The sequence below is a fragment of the Cololabis saira genome, chromosome 7 (assembly GCF_033807715.1).
Source record: "Cololabis saira isolate AMF1-May2022 chromosome 7, fColSai1.1, whole genome shotgun sequence".
NCBI classification, from domain to species: domain Eukaryota; kingdom Metazoa; phylum Chordata; class Actinopteri; order Beloniformes; family Belonidae; genus Cololabis; species Cololabis saira.
Window position 1 is genome coordinate 44,091,313 of NC_084593.1, and position 18,892 is coordinate 44,110,204.

Genomic DNA, 18,892 nt, shown 5'->3' on the forward strand with positions numbered 1-18,892 from the left:
TGCTCGCCGGTCGCCGACACGCGGCCGTCCGGGCCCCGGGAAAGCTCACAACCGGGCGAGACACCGGCCGTCCGTCCCGATCCCTGCGCGGTCAGCAGACAGGGGCTCGGAGCGGGGAGGGGGGCTTCAGTCGGAGCGTTCAGTCGCAGCTGTGTCCCAATCTGATTGCCGGGAGCGCGTGGGCGTCGTGAGCTCGGATCTGTAAAACTTAAACAGGACAGAGTTTAGTGAGAGGTCGGAGCCTCCCCGGGGACCGCGGCTCCGTGGACCGCAGGTCCAGCGGAGCGGCCCGATCAGATGCGGGCCTTACACCTCCCCCCAGCCGGGGGGAGAAAAGGAGATGGGACCTTGGCCCGGAGCCAAAAGATCCAGCTCGGATGAGATGAAGTGGAGAAGAGAGGAAAAGGGAGAGAGGGACACAGCGCCGCGGTCCGCGCCGTGGATCCTCGCTGATCCTCCGGCTGGAGCATGCCGCAGATCTCTCCTCTTACCCCCCTTTGTGGGGGGAAGGTCGTGGTCCCTTTGGCCCGGAGCCAAAAGGACGTGCTAACCCACCGGTTGATGAAGGATAAAAGAGACAGGAAAAGGAGCAGCGCAGCGTTTTGATCCTACGCGCGCTGCGGTGACGTCATCGGTGCCTCGTTGCGATTGGATGCGCGCCGCTTGTAGGCGCCGCCCCCTCCACGCAAGGCATGCTGGGGGTTGTAGTTCATGGCAAGTTGGCCATTTTAGGAGGCACATTACAGCCGATTTTCGGCTGAGCAGTCTCAAAGTTGAATATACACATTCACAAAATGTTCATATATTTATAAATTCAGAGTTCACATGGGCATATGGGCGACGCCCAACACCAAAAATAATGTACTAAATTACCAGTCGCAGACCTCCATCCGTTGCAAATGGGTGAAACGTCGGGACAGAAACTGTGCAGCTTTTCTCTAGAATAATACAGTCTATGTAACGTCTTAAACTGTATAAGACAGTGCCTGACATTCATAGAACAGTCATGTATACTTTTCAAACATTCATCCCATACTTTTTCTTACAATTCTACATTCAGCTCATCCGTCCATGTCTGCTTAATACTTGCTGTGTTCGATGAAGTATTGCTGTGTAGAATCTGGTAAAAGAACGAAACTGCCCCTTTAGCAATAGTGTTGAATTTGTTTATTGCCTCAAGGGCTTCATGCTTTACCAGAATTTCAAATATAGTCTTGGATTTGAAAGAATCGAAACAGGCGAGATTTGGGAATGTTGTATGTATTTAGCCACAAGTTTTGAGTATGATCCAAAAGTGCCATTAATGTATAAGTCAAATATCTTGCAAATGCCTTTCTTTCTCCAGAGAAGAAAAATGCTGTCAGTCAGACCTGGTAGGAAAGAATGGTGCTCACATATTGGAGCGTAGACGTAGGTTTTTGGAGCCTTGATGCAAAGTCTTATCTGCTTCCAGATTATTATGGTGTTACCGATGACAAAACTGTTATTCCACCGGCCTAGCCGTGTGGCAATAAAAGGGTTATTAAAGTATGTCTTTTTAACAGAAGTAGGACTGTTAAGGAGAGCAGATAATGAAGTAAGAAGGGGGAGGGGGGGCATCCTTGACGGGTCCCACAGTGAACTGCAAATGGATGGGAGATATTCTGATTAGTCATCATCATCATCATCATCATCATCATCATCATCATCATCGTTTATTAGTCAGACTCGAGGTCCATAATAAAAACATACAACACTCAATACATAAGAACACAAGATTAAAGGGAGAGAGAGAGCGAGAGAGAGAGAGAGAGCGAGAGAGAGAGAGAGAGAGAGAGAGAGAGAGAGAGAGAACATATAGAAAACAGTGCTACACAAGATAGTTATACCAATGTTTCCACAGAGGTGAGCAATATCTCACGTCACAAACACAAACCAACTGAGCAATGATGTCATTCTGAGAAACATTCAGTCTGCAGATAAAACTATACATCAGATGTCTAAGCAAGGCCTGAAATGAGTTGACTCTCACTTTACAGAACGCTCACTTGCACTTCACCATCTCTGCTGTTTCAATAGTTTCCTCATGCAATCATTGTAAGCAACCTGCAACTTATGAATGCTTGCCTTCTTAAATTGACTCCATAAAGGAGCAGTATTATATATTATATAGAGCGGGGTACAGTATGCTCTAAAGAGACAGATCTTCACATGGTCAGAACACATGTTCAATTTCCTTCTTAGCATGTTTGCCTGAGCATAAAGGACTCGGCACTGTCTATTAATATCCTCGTCATCAGTTAATTGGTCTGTGATGAAATGACCGAGGTATTTCATTTTAGTACAGATATTCACCTTTTGTCCTGTAAGATAAAAAATTGGAAAGGTGAGGTGTCTGTCTTCTTTAGTACGACACAGCATAACCATACTCTTCTTGGCATTATACAGTATATCATGGTTAATCCTGTACTCAGTACATATATTAAACAACTGTTGCAACCCGGCACTGCTGGGGGAAAAAAAATGCCAAATCATCAGCATACATGAGATGGTTTAAAATAGTTTTTCCAATTACACATCCTGTTCTACACGCTCCCAGTTGGTGAGAAAGATCATCCATGTAGATGTTAAAAAGGGCTGGAGAAAGTAGCCCCCCCCTGGCGGACGGCATTACTAACACCAGAGCAAGTGGAAATGCTGTTGCCCCATCTAACCTGCATGCTCTGGTTAGCATACCAATACGCCAGTATTCGTATGATGCTATTTGGAACACCCCTTTGGCCCAGCTTAATAAACAACTTTTTATGATTGACTCGATCAAAAGCCTTCGAGGCATCTATGAAGCCGATTAGTACTGAGGAGTTTTGTCTTCTGTATCGATCAGCAACCTCCTTTAGGGCATAAATACATAAGTCAGTGCCATGCTTAGGCTTAAAACCAAATTGGTTATGTGTGGTGGGTACAAATTCACATAGATGGTCTAATATGATCTTTTCTAGAACCTTGGAAACCACACTGGCTAATGCAATAGGCCTATAATTGTCCATACTCCCAATCTTGCCTGCTTTATCCTTAATGATTAGTGATAACTGATGTGGTCGGTCGTGAATAAATGATTTCAATCCAAACTTCCAAACTTTTTAAGCACAGATATCATGTAGGGACACTCTACCTGATCGAAGGCACGCTGTGCATCTAGTGAAATGACAACCGCTTCTCCTGAATGCTTGGCATACAAAATGTTGAAAAGGCGGCGTAGATTGAAATACATATGCCGACCAGAAGCCAGTTTGATCTGGGTGTATAATGGAACATATGCAGTTATTAACCCTATTGGCCAGAATTTTTCCAAGAATTTTGGCTTCGATGGGTAATAATGAAATCCGGCGATATGATGACACCAATTGAGGGTCATGACCTGGCTTTGGAATTAGCGATATATTAGCTTTGTATAAGGTACGCAGTAAACTAGAAGTCAGCATCGTATGATTAAACATCCGTAAGAGCAGAGGTGACTTAATTTAGGTACAATTTTTTCTTTTAATTCTACATTAAAACCATCTTTACCTGGTGCCTTGTTATTGGGGAGGGAAGAGATAACCTGCGTGACCTCGTCCAAAGCGATATTTTTATCTACCATATCTGTTGAGTCCAACGATAGTTTAAATTCTCAAAAACATTTATCAAAAGCTTGGAAATCAAAAGTCCCCTGTGACCGGAAGACAATAACTTATTTGACAATTTTCACCTGTTTCAAGTAAATTTTCTCTTGAAATAAGTAGGAAAATCTGCCAGTGGAACAAGATTTATCTTCTCATTACAAGCAAAAAAATCTTGTTCCACTGGCAGATTTTTCTACTTATTTTAAGTGAAAATCTACTTGAAACAGTTGAAAATTGTTGTTTTTTCCAGTGATGAGTCTTGTTTTAAGTGTAATGAGATTTCTTTACTAAAATGAGACATTTTAACTAGAAATAGGACAAATATGTTAAGATATTGAGTTTTTGCAGTGATCCATTTTACTTATCCTGTGAAGGACAGAGTCATATTGATAAGTTCAGAAAAGTGTTTTTTATTGTTGTGTTTTGATGTATTTGATGTAAGCCCAGTGGATATTTAAAGCTTACAGAAGGCTGCATTTATCTGCTGCTATGTCATTCCTGCAGTATTTCTGCAGGGGTTTTGGTCACTGCTATTATTTGTAATATATTATATTATTTGTAATCAGCACAAATTATCTGTCCCCATATGATAAAATCCACCATCCCCCCTGATTTTGTTTTACAACTCGAGTACTGCCCACACTCACACCTCTACAGGAAATTTAGAATCATCAATTAACCTACTACACATGTTTTTGGACTGTGGGAGGAAGCCGGGGTACCCGGAGGGAACCCAGGCAAGCACAGGGAGAACATGCAAACTCCACACAGAAAGAACCCGCCGGGCCATGGAGTTGAACTGGGGACCTTCTTGCTGTGAGGCAACATGCTAACCACCAAGCCACCGTGCCGCCCTGCTTTGCAATCATTTCTGTGGAATGGATACAAAATGAAATGTTATGATACAAGTTTTAACTGTGTCTCTGTGGAGAAACTTGGTTTGCTGCAGAAGGACACATTTCCACACTCCAACGTAAAGAAACACAATATGTACAGTGGATGCATTTGCATTACACATGAAAAGGAACACTTAATGTGTAGTTCAACCGAGCATCCTATTTTCTGACCACATTTAAAAACTGGGTGGCTAGTGGGATAAAGGACAGTGTGAGTCATCTATGCAAGAGAAAATATATTCACTTTCTTTATTTGGTTTTACTTCTCGGATCAGAAAAAAAGACTTGTGAATGCGAAACAAGATGAGAGACAATCACCACCCCCGGATAAGAGCAAAAATACAGCAGAAAAAAAACCAACATAAATTACTGAAGCACAAATGGGAAGAGAAAGGTGCATGACTTCACACTGAAAGATAGAAAGAAAATAGCACTTTATCTGCAGCCGATGAGCTGATAACCTGTATTTTTGGGTATTTTTGGGCGACAGTCAGCAGGGAGGCACAGGCGTCCAGCTGGAAGATGCTAATTGTTCCTGAAACAGCCTTTGGAAACCTAAAGTGGTACATGACTCATCTGTCATCTTAAGGAAACAAAATGAAACAAAACAAAAATACTCCTTTCGCACACTTAGTCACAGCTAGTTATTTATGGCAACCCCTTGGCTGCACCGGTGCTCATGTCCAGTTTGAAGGCAAAGCCAGTTTATTTATTCAGCCAAGCTGGAGGATCCTGCAGCTCCGGTAACTCCGGTTCATATTCTGTACAAACACCAGACACTGTAGGGGTTTCTGTTGGGTCTGAAATCCATTAGTCGTTAGGTTTTAACCATTGTGCTGTCTTTGGGTCAAGGAGGGAGGAAGGGAAGAAGGGAGGAAAGAAAGAAAGAAAGAAAGAAAGAAAGAAAGAAAGGAAAGAAGGGAGGGAGAAAAGAAGGAAGGAAAGAAGGAAGGAAGGGAGAAAAGAAGGAAGGAAAGAAGGAAGGAAGGGAGAAAAGAAGGAAGGAAGGAAAGAAGGTAGGAAAGAAGGAAAGAAGGAAGGAAGGGAAAAAGAATGAAGGAAGGAAAGGAGAAAACAAGGAAAGAATGTATGAGGGGAGAAAAGAAAGAAGGAAAGGAGTAAGGAAGGAAGGAAGGAAGGAAGGAAGGAAGGAAGGAAGGAAGGAAGGAAGGAAGGAAGGAAGGAAGGAAGGAAGGAAGGAAGGAAGGAAGGAATGGAGAAAAGAAGGAAGGAATGGAGAAAAGAAGGAAGGAAGGAATGAAGGGAGGAAAGAAGGAAGGAAGGGAAAAAGGAAGAAAGGAAGGAAGGAAGGAAGGAAGGAAGGAAGGAAGGAAGGAAGGAAGGAAGGAAGGAAGGAAGGAAGGAAGGAAGGAAAGAGGAAGTGAGAATGAAGGAGAGAGCAGGAGGAAAGAAGGAACAGGAGAATTAGATCATTTTGACCCAAAGACAGTACAAGGGTTCAGTGATAAGTTGTTTTCCTTGTACCTGCTGACAACATTTTATCCCTCAGATCTGTCATGTGATTCATCATTCAGTGATATTTCCACCTGCATAGTTGATAATCAGATGTTTATGATGAGAAGCTGCACATCATGATCATCAAGTATGCATATAAAAAGGAACTGTGGGCTGAGAAAAGCCCTTTCAGTGGACTGAGGCTGCAGACACTTGTACCGTTAATCCTCGCCTTCCATCAGTCCTACTCACACGTGGATCTGAAAGGTTTTCCAGATTCCTCCACGTAAACATAGAAATCCCTCCAGCCTTGTTTAAGCTGCCTTGTTTACAAGCAGGGGTTCATTTGAATGAATGTGTCACAGCTTCTTCATATTTTTTAACCCTTGTACTGTCTTTGGGTCAAAATGACCTAATTCTCCTGTCCTTCTTTCCTCCTGCTCTCTCCTTCCTTCTCCCTTCCTCTTTACTCCCTTCCTTCCTTCTCCCTTTCTTCCTCCCTTCCTCTTTTCTCCCTTCCTTCCTTCTCCCTTTCTTCCTCCCTTCCTTCCTTTCTTTCCTTTCTCCCTTTTTTCTCCCATCCTCCCTTCCTTCTTTTATCCCTTCTTTCCTTGTTTTCTCCCTTGCTTCCCTCCTTCCTTCCTTCCTTCTTTTCTCCCCTTTTTCCCATCCTCCCTTCCTTCTTTTATACCTTCCTTCCTTCTTTCCTTCCTTCCTTCCTTCCTTCTTTTTTCCTGCTCTCCCCTTCCTTCTTCCTTTCCTCTTTTCTCCCTTCCTTCCTTCCTTCTTTCCTTCCTTCCTTCCATCCATCCTTCTTTTCTCCCTTCCTTCCTTCCTTCCTTCTTTTCATTCTTCCTTCCGTCCTCCTTTTCTCCCTTCCTCCCTTCCTTCCTTCCTTCCTTCCTTCTTCCTTCTTTCCATCCTTCTTTTCTCCCTTCCTTCCTTCCTTCTTTCCTTCCTTCCTTCCTTCCTTCCTTCTTTTCATCATTCCTCCCTTCCTTCTTTCCTCCCTTCTTCTCTTCCTCCTTCCTTGACCAGAAGACAGCACAAGGGTTAATTCTCTGAACTCTCTCTTGAACGATAGGGATTCCTCCTGCCTGAATCATTCTGTTTCACAGCAAAAGAAAAAAAAAAACACTACAACAAATTAAAAAAAACACAACAGCAAATTGAAAAACACAACGACAAAAGAGAAAACACAACGTTTTGTTTTCTCTTTTGCTGTTGTGTTTTTTCTTTTGTCGTTGTGTTTTTCTATTTGCCGTTGTGTCTTGTACTTCCAGGCCACCGTAGTGATGGCCGCTGAGGTGGACCTGTTGGTACAGCAGGCAAACTGCAGGGGGTTCAGTGTGTCTGGTATGCGGCTCTTAATGTGCATCACTCTCTCCAAACACATCATAATTGTAGGAGTGAGTGCTACCGGCCTGTAGTACGGACACTCTGGCCGAGGGAGTGAGAGCATAAACTGTTGGGTGACTGGATTGGATTGTTTAAGTCTGTGTCTGTAGGTCGGTTACAACAGAACACCAGAAATGCCTTTACGGGCTCTAACAGTCCACCAGTAAGCCTATCACCTGTTCTCAACAAACTTCTGGAAAAAATGGTTTTCAAACAAATACAATATTACTGCTCTGTTAATCTGACAAGTGATGACCAGCACGCTTACAGAGCGGCTCACTCAACAGCCACAGCACATCACAAATGACAGATGACTGGTTGAAATAAATTGATAAAAAGAACATGGTGGGAGCAGTATTATTAAACTTTAGTGCTGCATTTGATTTGGTGGACCACAAAATACTATTAAGTAAACTGAGCTTTTATGGCTTTACTCAAATTGCTCTATCATGGATAGAAAGTTATCTGATGAACAGAACTCAAAGAGTTTATTTTAATGGTAGCTTTTCTGAGGCTCAAAAGGTTGAAAGTGGAATCCCACAAGGAAGTTTGCTTGGTCCATTGTTGTTCTCTATTTTTACCAATAATTTTCTATCTGCTCTTAAAAAAGCACATATGTCAATGTATTCTGATGACACAACAATATACATTAATGCACCCACAGTTGACAAGCTCACGGAAACTCTGAATGAAGAGTTGCAAATACAGTAGTACTAGACTGGGTAACCAACAACAAATTCGTCTTAAATATACCAAAAACTAAAAGCATGGTATTGGGTACAAATTATGCATTGAGATATAAACCACAGCTAACCTGATTTTAAACAATATAGATGTTCAACAGGTGGAAGAAACAAAACTGTTGGGTGTTACTGTAGATTGTAATCTGTCATGGACGAGACACAATTGGGAAGATGGGAAGGAACATATACAGTATATATACAGATAACAGTTCTCAAAATATGTCTTTTTTGTTGACCAAAATTGAGCATTAACATTTGTTTTAATTCCAATAAAGCTTCTTGTAGGGATTGAAATGTAACAGGAGCTAGTTTGTATCTTGCATGCATGTATTACAAGTAGTTACCATGGAGACTGTTTTTAATGGATACAACAACCTCATGACTGAGGAGGGATTTTTTTCTTTGATAATATGATAAATTGAACAATTAAGTTAATGGCATTACCCTGACTTGGGTATTGAATTAATTTCTTAAGTACTAATTGTTGTTTTTTATGCTGTTTTTGCTACAGGCCTCAAGACGAGGTGCATGTTAGCAGAAGATCAGCCCTGTATGTGCTGGGGAAATATAGACAGAACAATTACGTTGTGTTCTCCAAGCAGGCTGGACGCTGTCTGACGTACGGAAGCCTGCGTGGTCCATATAGTACCACTTTGCACACCACCCAAGGATATTCAGCGCTCCTTCAATGCTCCCTGGTGGTGTAACTCAGTCACTGTTTTTACTATAGTCTGAACACAAAATACAATAGGCCTTTTACATGACTAATACTCAAAATTAAAATAAAACCAATACAACAATTGTGCACATACACTTGTAGGTGTCACATTTTCAAGTATCTTCAAATATCTGCAATGTTCAAGTGATGAATGTTCATTTAAAAGAATTAAAAATGTAATTAAAAACATTTGGGATTTTGCTTTATTTGGCCATCACTTTAGACATCTACACATTGGCTCTCTCACACACAAACACAATAAAGACAGGACATGCAAGATTGAATAGATGAATACTCACAGAAAACTTGAGTTGAACAGGCCACTACGGTCTCATTATTTTCAACCTTTTCTTGGGGTCCCAACTGAATCTTCCAGGCCACCTTCATTAGTATACATTTTTAAAATATTCTTTTAAATATTCGATTTTAATTAGTTAGTGTTCAGTAAAATTATCAGAACGTGTCGGAATCAACTTTTTCCAGTGGCCACTATGGGTTTTTATTTCATTAATGGAAGGGTATCATCAAATCTGTCCACATACTGTACCAAAGTATCAGGATACCCCGATGTTTTATCACTTTTTTATTCTGAGCAGGCTACAGATTACTGCTGCGATAGAAAATGGTAAAAAGCCAAAGCAAAAACGGCAAGATCCACTCGTGAGATGAGGAAGAAGATGGGCACACGGAAGGAAAATAAAAATTGCTGTAAAGATGTTATTTTATTGTTAATTTGCAGTCTACTCCAGTTATATCCATGTATGGCCATCTTGTCCTACCATAGCCTGCAAGTTTGGTAACTATCTCTGGAACTGACAGCTGGTGGACACATGTGTCCAAAACCAACCTACTTGATAAAAAACATTTCTTTATGTGGTATATCACACACTCATCATAAAACTCATTGATTCTATCAATATACATTCATTTTAGTGTTTGACTTCTCGTTTAAAAATGCAAATGCGTCATTTATATATCAAATGTTCCCATTCAAGAGGAAAGATCGTGCTTTTTTTTGTCTGACATACGACCTGTTTTCCTGCATGTATCAGAAGTACCTTAGTTAGTACCTTAGTTAGTATGATGGTGCTGTTGTAAGACTGCTTGACATGGTGGAACTACTGGAATGATGTGGGACTAACAAAAGACAGCGTGATGGATGAGAAAAATGATCATCATTAATATCTTGACCTCTGTATTACCACGAGTGCCTGCATTCACACAAACACACATCTATACATTGACCAGTGTTGTACAAGTTCCTACTTCTCATGAACTAGTTCAAAGTTCAGTTCACGTAGTTTAAAAATGAATAATTCACGTTCATAGTTCATTTTCATTTTGAACTAGTTCAAATTCAGTTCATTTCAATATTTTTAGGTGAGAAGTACGAATGAAACGCCTCCTATCCTAAAACTGTTCACTGTATACAATCATGTATTGTTCTAGTGGCTTTTCAACTTCACTCAGGCTGTAAATCTCCAACAATGTAGTCCATTATCAGTTTATCTCCCTGTTGCAGGTAAATCCTCCCCCTGAAGGAGCAGCAGTGACTGGGGTCGTTTGGGGCGGTTGGGTCTTGGTCTTTCCTGATCAGTTTTTTTGATTATCAAGGACTTGCAGATATTTTCTCACACTGGACGGATGCTTTAACTCCACATGACGTTTGAAATTTGAAGTTGACGAGGCAGACGCTCGATTTGTTTTCTCAGCACAGGTGGACAGAATTTGCACAGAAAGGTTAGATTTTTACCGTCTGACTCTTTGGGAGACGATGTGTAAAATTCCTGCAGATAATGATAAGGATCATCATCTGACGTCTCTCTCTTCACTGGTCATGTAAAGATGCACCGGGCTCGGGCCACCGTTGCCATGGAGCTGGTGCCCGTTGTTATGCTGGTGTGTGCACTGCATTGTGGGTAATGTAGTGTGAAATCGTCATCTCGTCGAGTATTTTAAATGTGTTCGTCGCCCGCTGGTGAAATGAGAAGGAGGATTATTGCGTAATAATTGGACCTAAACAGTGAAGCTGAAACTCACATAATCTGAACAGTTCAAATTCCAGTTAGTGATCTCCAGAATGAACAAGTTCAAGTTCAAGTTCTTTATTTGCAAATATGTTGCGTTCAGTTCAACGTTCTCACAGAAATGAACGTGTTCAATGAACGCGTTCATGACATTGACAGTAATTTATAAGAAAATTCAGCGAAACTGCTCATATATTGACATGAAAATGGCCAAAACAGCCTGATTGTGGTTTAGACATACTGTACCTACCCATAAACATGGTTAAAACATGCGGGGCACTGTTTTAATCATACCCTCGTCCTCAACTACGCTGTTGAACTGTTGGTGTCGCCTGTAAACTCCCTCCTATCCGACCACTATTTAATAAAGTTTGAATTTAATATTATCGATGTTGAAGCGCAAAATAGGAGGTATTATTTTAGCAGATGTTTGTCCGATGAAGCTATTGCTAAATTTAGGTCCATTGGTCATCTTACGATAGTGGAAAATAGTGAAGCGGATGAGGCCAGTGATGGGTTCTGCCTCTGCAGATGTTGATATCCTTGCTAGTAACACTGCTGATTTGCTGATGCAGCTTTAGATGCAGTAGAGTCAGAGCAGTGTTTTTCTCCTCTCCGACGTCGCGGCTCTCGCTGCACGACCGCATGCACAGCAGTCAGCAGAAGAATGCAGAGCGTGCTCGCCCTGACTTGCAAATGGCAGATCACAATGGCAGAGTCCAGAAACAGAGTCTCTCACGTACCGCTGGTGCATGAGCCTTTTCAACGAGCTGATCCCTCAGCGTCTCGTCTTCCATGGTAACATAAGCACACGTAGCCGATAATTCCCTCAGTGCCACCATGTACTGAGACAGTCTCATCAGCACGCTGAGCCCTCTGTCTGAACTGATTGCGGGCCACGACAGTATTCACTTTTGGTACAAACTGACCTTCCAAAGCCGCCATGGCTTCAGTATATGTAGCGCCAGTGTCCGGTAGTGTGTAGAACAAGCGCTGTCCTTTGGTTCCGAGGGCATGACTCAGCAGAGCCCGTCGTCTACCTTCCGGCCAGGAGTTTCCGCTAGGATGTATGGCTAACAGGTAATTCGAGACGGCTCTCCGCTGCAGGGCAGGAATGGTGCAGGCATGGGTACAGACATCGTCGCCAATTGTTATGTGTGGTGGTATTAAATCGAAAAAGTACCGAGGCAGAACTCCTTTATTAGCAAATCGGCTAACACACAGACTATACGCAGCTTAACGTGGTATTTTCTCCTGCACACTTCTTCTACGTACTTTCTGTAGCCCTTTTTCAACCTGCCACGCATGGGCATACTCAGCCACCTAGTGGCAGACACAACACATTGCATATAATAAAATGATCTCTTTTGTTTGTTTGTTATTGTTTTTGGTGTAAATAGTGACCAAATTAGTCAGCTTCTGAGATTACAATACTACTGACAAGCCAGGGAAATAGTTTAGGCTTTTAAATGTTTTGAGTTAGGGTTGAAATGAGCAACTATTTGTTATGGATCGTTTTCTTCAAATCCAATTGCACGACACAAAACAGGAGTAATTTCAGCCAAAAATCATGGCGTGGTTTAATTTTGAACCAAAGAACCCCCACAGGGAATCCACAGAAAGTGGAACAACAAAAAACCTCACTTAAAAAAAGACCACAAAAACTCCCCTCACAGGAACTGGAAAATAAACAGGCTCAGAACACAAGTAAACCACTAACTAATCGTAGTCCACCGTTAACCAACGTTACAAGACCCACACCCAACAACTGGCAGCCCCCGCTCTTTGAGCTCTCCTCCTGATGAGCTGACGAGTTGCAGGTGTGCACTCAGAGTGCCACTCAGCACCAGCCGGGCTGGGGAAGAAAACCCCGCCCGCCCGATTCCTAACACTATTCTTATTCATTTATGTCAGCATGCCATAGTTCATTCAATCAGAATGTGTTTTATCAGCCAATGAAAGCAAACATATTAATTCATACAAAGATCCAGTCATATATCTGGTGCAAGCAATCAGTGTTCACCATTTTATTTTATTCTTATTGTCTTGGCTACTGTACTCAAGAACCGTACTCCAACCTTGCTTCCTGTCCTGTTAGAGAAGGTAGTCGCCTCTCAACTTCAGAACCACCTCAAACATAACAACTCATTTGAAATGTTTCAGTCAGGTTTTCGTTCAGCCCACAGCACTGAAATGGCTTTGCTCAGGGTTACAAATGACCTGCTGATGACAACCGATGCTGGATCACCCTCATTATAAACATATATGTATATATATATATATATATATATATATATATATATATACACTGCATTCCTTAACAGCATGTATAAAATAAAATAAAAAAAAAAACAGTCCAATGCAAGTACAAGAATACACACACAGGAATATAGACTGTGTGGGATGGAGAATAGTGCAAAAAATGCAACATTGGTTCATCGTTGAGTCCAAGTAGATGGAGTGCTAAAACCAGACCCTTGCACCCTTATGTCACTCACACCATCCCCTAATCATCAAGTTATTCACCAGTAGAGGAGTTAATGTCCAAGTTTTCCTCTTCAGAGGAGTCATCCAAAGTCCAGTTCTGTCCCAAGCTACTTTGGTATGTGTTGCATGCTGAGGCCTGCTGAGTTGAACCTGGTGCAATTTTCTCTTCAGTACACAGAGTAACCCCTCACGTCCTCTCTCTGTCAATGCCTCGGTACTGCCTGAAAATATATGATATAAAAATGTATTATCCCCATGTTACCAGACAAGTAATTTGCCAATAATTTATCGTACTTACTTTGTTCAGTGATGCCTTGGGAAAGCTGGGAGGAAAGCTCTTCAGTCACTCTTGCCATATTCTTCATGTTCTCCCATTGCTGCTTGACTTCACGAATCACAAATACTTCTTCTACGTCTGGTCAGCAGCATAACGTTAGTGTAGACCTTTTTCTTCTGTACCATATCACCATGACCTGCAATCCATCACAAAGGGTTGTCAACTGTCTTACATGTATGGCAAGATGTGCACATTAACACTTTTGTATTCAGTGTCTTTCAATGTTTACTCCCATTCCCATGGCCAGGAGTAGTTGTCCCCAGTCAAGAGCAGGAGGGGGGTTTTCAGCTTCCCCCACAACAGGATTGTATTCAGTGATGGCATCTACAAAGGCTTGCTTTTCTACAGCAATCTTTTTCCTGAGTGGATGCCTCCACTTATTGCGATCTAGAATGTGAAGCAAAATTTAGTGTATTATATGGAGCAATGTCACCCTCAAAATATGCAACACTCCACAATATGCACTCCATTACAGTACCACCATCCACTATAACCTCAATAATAAACATAAAGTAGAATGATCACCTTTCTGACAATGTCAACAAACACTGAAAATGTAAAAGCTTCTTAAAAGTAGAATGTACAGCAGAGCAGTTGTATTGGATTGCATTAGATTGCACAGGTGTACATGATGAAGTGGACGGTGAGTGGGCCTACACACACTTCTCTTCAAACAGGCCAGTTTCCCCAGGCCTTGAAAACTGCAGTAATAAAATCTCTTCTAAAAAAATAAAATCTGGATGCTACAACACTTAGTAACTATAGGCCAATATCAAATCTGCCATTTTTGGGGAAAGCAAATCCATGCTTTTATGATGCAAAACAACCTTTTTAACGCATTTCAGTCTGGATTTCGACCACACCACAGCACTGAGACTGTACTCATCAAAGTCTTAAATGATATTCATCTGAATAATGATGCAGGCAAATCCTCTGTTCTGGTATTATTGGATCTGAGTGCTGCATTCGACACAGTTGGTCATAACATTCTTCTCAGCAGACTGGAAAAGAGGGTGGGACTTACCGGCACTGTGATTCAATGGTTTAAATCTTACTTGCAAGATAGGGCCTTTTTTGTGTCAATAGGAAACCATGAGTCTGAGAGAACCAAGATCACATGTGGGGTTCCTCAAGGGTCTATACTCGGACCACTTCTATTCAACATCTATATGCTACCCCTAGCTCAGATTATGGAACATCACGACATTTCCTACCATACTTATGCAGATGACACACAGCTCTATATTTCAGTGTCACCACATGACTACAGTCCTCTGATCTCATTGTGTAACTGTATTCACCAAATCAATGAGTGGATGTGCCAGAATTTTCTCCAGCTAAATGCAGAAAAGACAGAGGTGATCATTTTTGGCCCTAAAAATGAAAGGGAAAAGATCAGTGCTCACCTTGGCTCCATGTCATTGACAGCTACGAATCAAGCCAGAAATCTTGGTGTAATTATTGACTCAGACCTGAACTTCAACAGCCATCTAAAGTTTACCCATTTTACCCAAGTCTGCCCATTACCACATGGAAAAACGTATTCATGCATTCATTTTCAGTAGGTTGGATAATTGCAATGGCATCTTTACAGGCCTTAACAAGAAATCAATCAGGCAGCTGCATCTGATCCAGAACGCTGGAGAGTCCTTACAAACACCAGGAAACTGGACCATATTACACCAGGAAACTGGACCACATTACACCCGGAAACTGGACCATATTACACCAGGAAACTGGACCATATTACACCAGGAAACTGGACCATATTACACCAGGAAACTGGACCATATTACACCAGGAAACTGGACCATATTACACCAGGAAACTGGACCATATTACACCAGGAAACTGGACCATATTACACCAGGAAACTGGACCATATTACACCAGGAAACTGGACCATATTACACCAGGAAACTGGACCACATTACACCAGGAAACTGGACCATATTACACCAGGAAACTGGACCATATTACACCAGGAAACTGGACCATATTACACCAGGAAACTGGACCATATTACACCAGGAAACTGGACCACATTACACCAGGAAACTGGACCATATTACACCAGGAAACTGGACCATATTACACCAGGAAACTGGACCATATTACACCAGGAAACTAGACCATATTACACCAGGAAACTGGACCACATTACACCAGGAAACTGGACCATATTACACCAGGAAACTGGACCATATTACACCAGGAAACTGGACCACATTACACCAGGAAACTGTACCACATTACACCAGGAAACTGGACCACATTACACCAGGAAACTGTACCACATTACACCAGGAAACTGGACCACATTACACCAGGAAACTGTACCACATTACACCAGGAAACTGGACCACATTACACCAGGAAACTGGACCACATTACACCAGGAAACTGGACCAGATTACACCGGTCATGAAATCACTACACTGGCTTCCAGTGAGTCAAAGGACAGAGTTTAAAATCTTACTGCTGGTCTACAAAGACCTGAATGGTCTTGGACCAGAATCCATGCTGGATCTGTTAGTTCCTATGAAGCTCCCAGACCCCTGAGGTTCATCTGGATCTGTTAGTTCCTATGAAGCTCCCAGACCCCTGAGCTTCATCTGGATCTGTTAGTTCCTATGAAGCTCCCAGACCCCTGAGGTTCATCTGGATCTGTTAGTTCCTATGAAGCTCCCAGACCCCTGAGCTTCATCTGGATCTGTTAGTTCCTATGAAGCTCCCAGACCCCTGAGGTTCATCTGGATCTGTTAGTTCCTATGAAGCTCCCAGACCCCTGAGGTTCATCTGGATCTGGTTTGTTGTGGTTCCAGAACCAGAACCAAGCAAGGTGAGGCAGCGTTCAGTTATTCTGCTCCTCACCGGTGGAACAAACTTCCTGTAGACCTGAGGTCTGCTCCAACTGTAGATCCTTTAAATCAGGATAAAAACATTACTGTTTACTCAAGCGTACTCTTAAATTAAATACTTACCTGCTGTACTCTACTGCCCTTATTTTTATCTTATTTGTTATTTACTGTCTAATTATGTCTTGCCACTTTTAATGTCAATGTAAAGCACTTTGAATTACCTTGTGTTGAATTGTGCTATATAAATAAATTTGCCTTGCCTTACACATTGTTCTACTTACCACCAAAAGTCAGCTCTGCACTATACAGTAGCTTTCACATTTTTAGGAGTTAGCCTACTGTCAAGCAATAACACTATACGTACTGCACTTTTCATACAAATAATAATAAAAAAAAAAAAGCGCTTCACCAAATTAAATTAATTACAGGATTGTTGAAATTCGAAGAATAAATGTGTAATCCCCTGGGCACTAAAATCTGTTTCATTTCATCAAAAGTTACACAAAAAAAAAAACCACAAATATCTTAACTGCTCATATAACTACATAATGTAAAGAATAATTCAAATAGCATACAAGCCACTTTGTTTCATCCATAGCGGCGCATTTAGCAACAAGCATAGCAATGACAGAAAATGTTAAACTGTAACAATTTAATCCCGAGACCTGAAAGATTTATCGTAATAACTAACAAACCAAAGATCATATACAGCAACTGAACGAATATTATGAAATTTCAATGTATATTTCTCGCTAGAAATATGATCAAAATGCTTGTATATTTCGAAAACTACCTTAAAATAATGCATTTTCTACTGAAAAAGACAAAGATGGCCGCCATGTTTTTATTTTTACAAGGCAGCTGCGGGAAGTAACATGACTTTTCGGTAGGCCAATAAAAAATAATAGGAAAAAAAAACATGAACATGGCAAAATTTGAGAGGCCTCATTGTGAAACTAATACGTTTTGTACTGTGGACCAACGTTGCTATTTCACATTTAGATGTGAGAATGGGTTGACTAATTGCTCGGGGGTCATGTTCCGGATCTCTGGAAAGCACCTACAGCCAACTTGTATTCTAATAGACGCTTTATAAATAATATAAAAATTTAACTGAATTTTTTTTTTTTTTTTTTTTTTTTATTTATTTACACATAAAAAAATATACAACCGCCAAAAATTCAGACAAACAGTATGTAGGAAAAAAAAGGAAACAACAAAAAAAGAAATACAATGTAACAGAAAAAATGTGCAAGAGGAACCAAAAAAACCCATAAGGTATGGGTTTTTGGAAGTAGCTTGTGGATGCATTGATAGACAAAAAGACAGATCTGAAAAACATTTACAGCAGAAATAGGGAGAATACTTAGGCATTGGAACAATGGGGTGGATCTAGTAAGTCTATTGAAAAATGTAATCATTTTGATAAAAATGTTTTTGCAGGATTAAGATACAGTTGAGGTTGCTCATGAAGGTTCTTGCCCAAATGCCATTGCAATATGAAATATAAGGATAAATCATAGTATAATATAAATTAATACAGATTTTTCTTGGTAATAGATGCCGTATACGTCTGATTACTCCAATATTTTTTGCAATCTTGTTGGAGATGAGTGCAATATGATTTTTCCAAGTGAGATTTTCGTCAATCGTAACACCTAGAAATTTGGTTACCGTAACTCTTTCCAAAATGTTATTGGAAATATGAGCTCAAGAAATTGAGCATATAGATAAAATAGAATTGAACTGAATTTGATGAAGCTCAGACAGTTGATCTTATATATACAACCTTTTATCTCTGTAGAACAGAGAAGACGAGCGCCTGCAGGCAGCTATTACAGCAGCAGCGCCAGATGCACCAGAAGGGTCATCTCGTCTTCACAGCCGCTCAGTTTGACAGGGATTCCCCCGAGCACGCCAGCAGAGATGGACAGATTAGCACATGCAGACAGACAGTGGCTAGCCCACACGCAGCAGGCAGCTGTAACTGGAGGACGGGCGGGTTTGACATGACGGTCCCTGCAGTACTTCTATACTTTTACTGAAGGAATGCCTTGCAGAGGAGGTGAAGAAGAGGACGCATCACTTATTTTAATGTTCACTGGGGTTTAAGGTGTTGGAGCTGAAAGGAGGCTATACTAAAGTTTGAGAGTTAAACCGTGGCTTCTAGTGAGCATTGTGAAATGACAATGTATTTTTATTGTCCTTAGACAATGAGGGTGGTTTAAAAAGGAGCAGCGTTGTTTATCCTGACTCGTTGACAGCAGCTCTCCAGCTCGTAGGTAGGCTGAGTACAACACAGATCAATTTGATACTTTTACTTTTGACA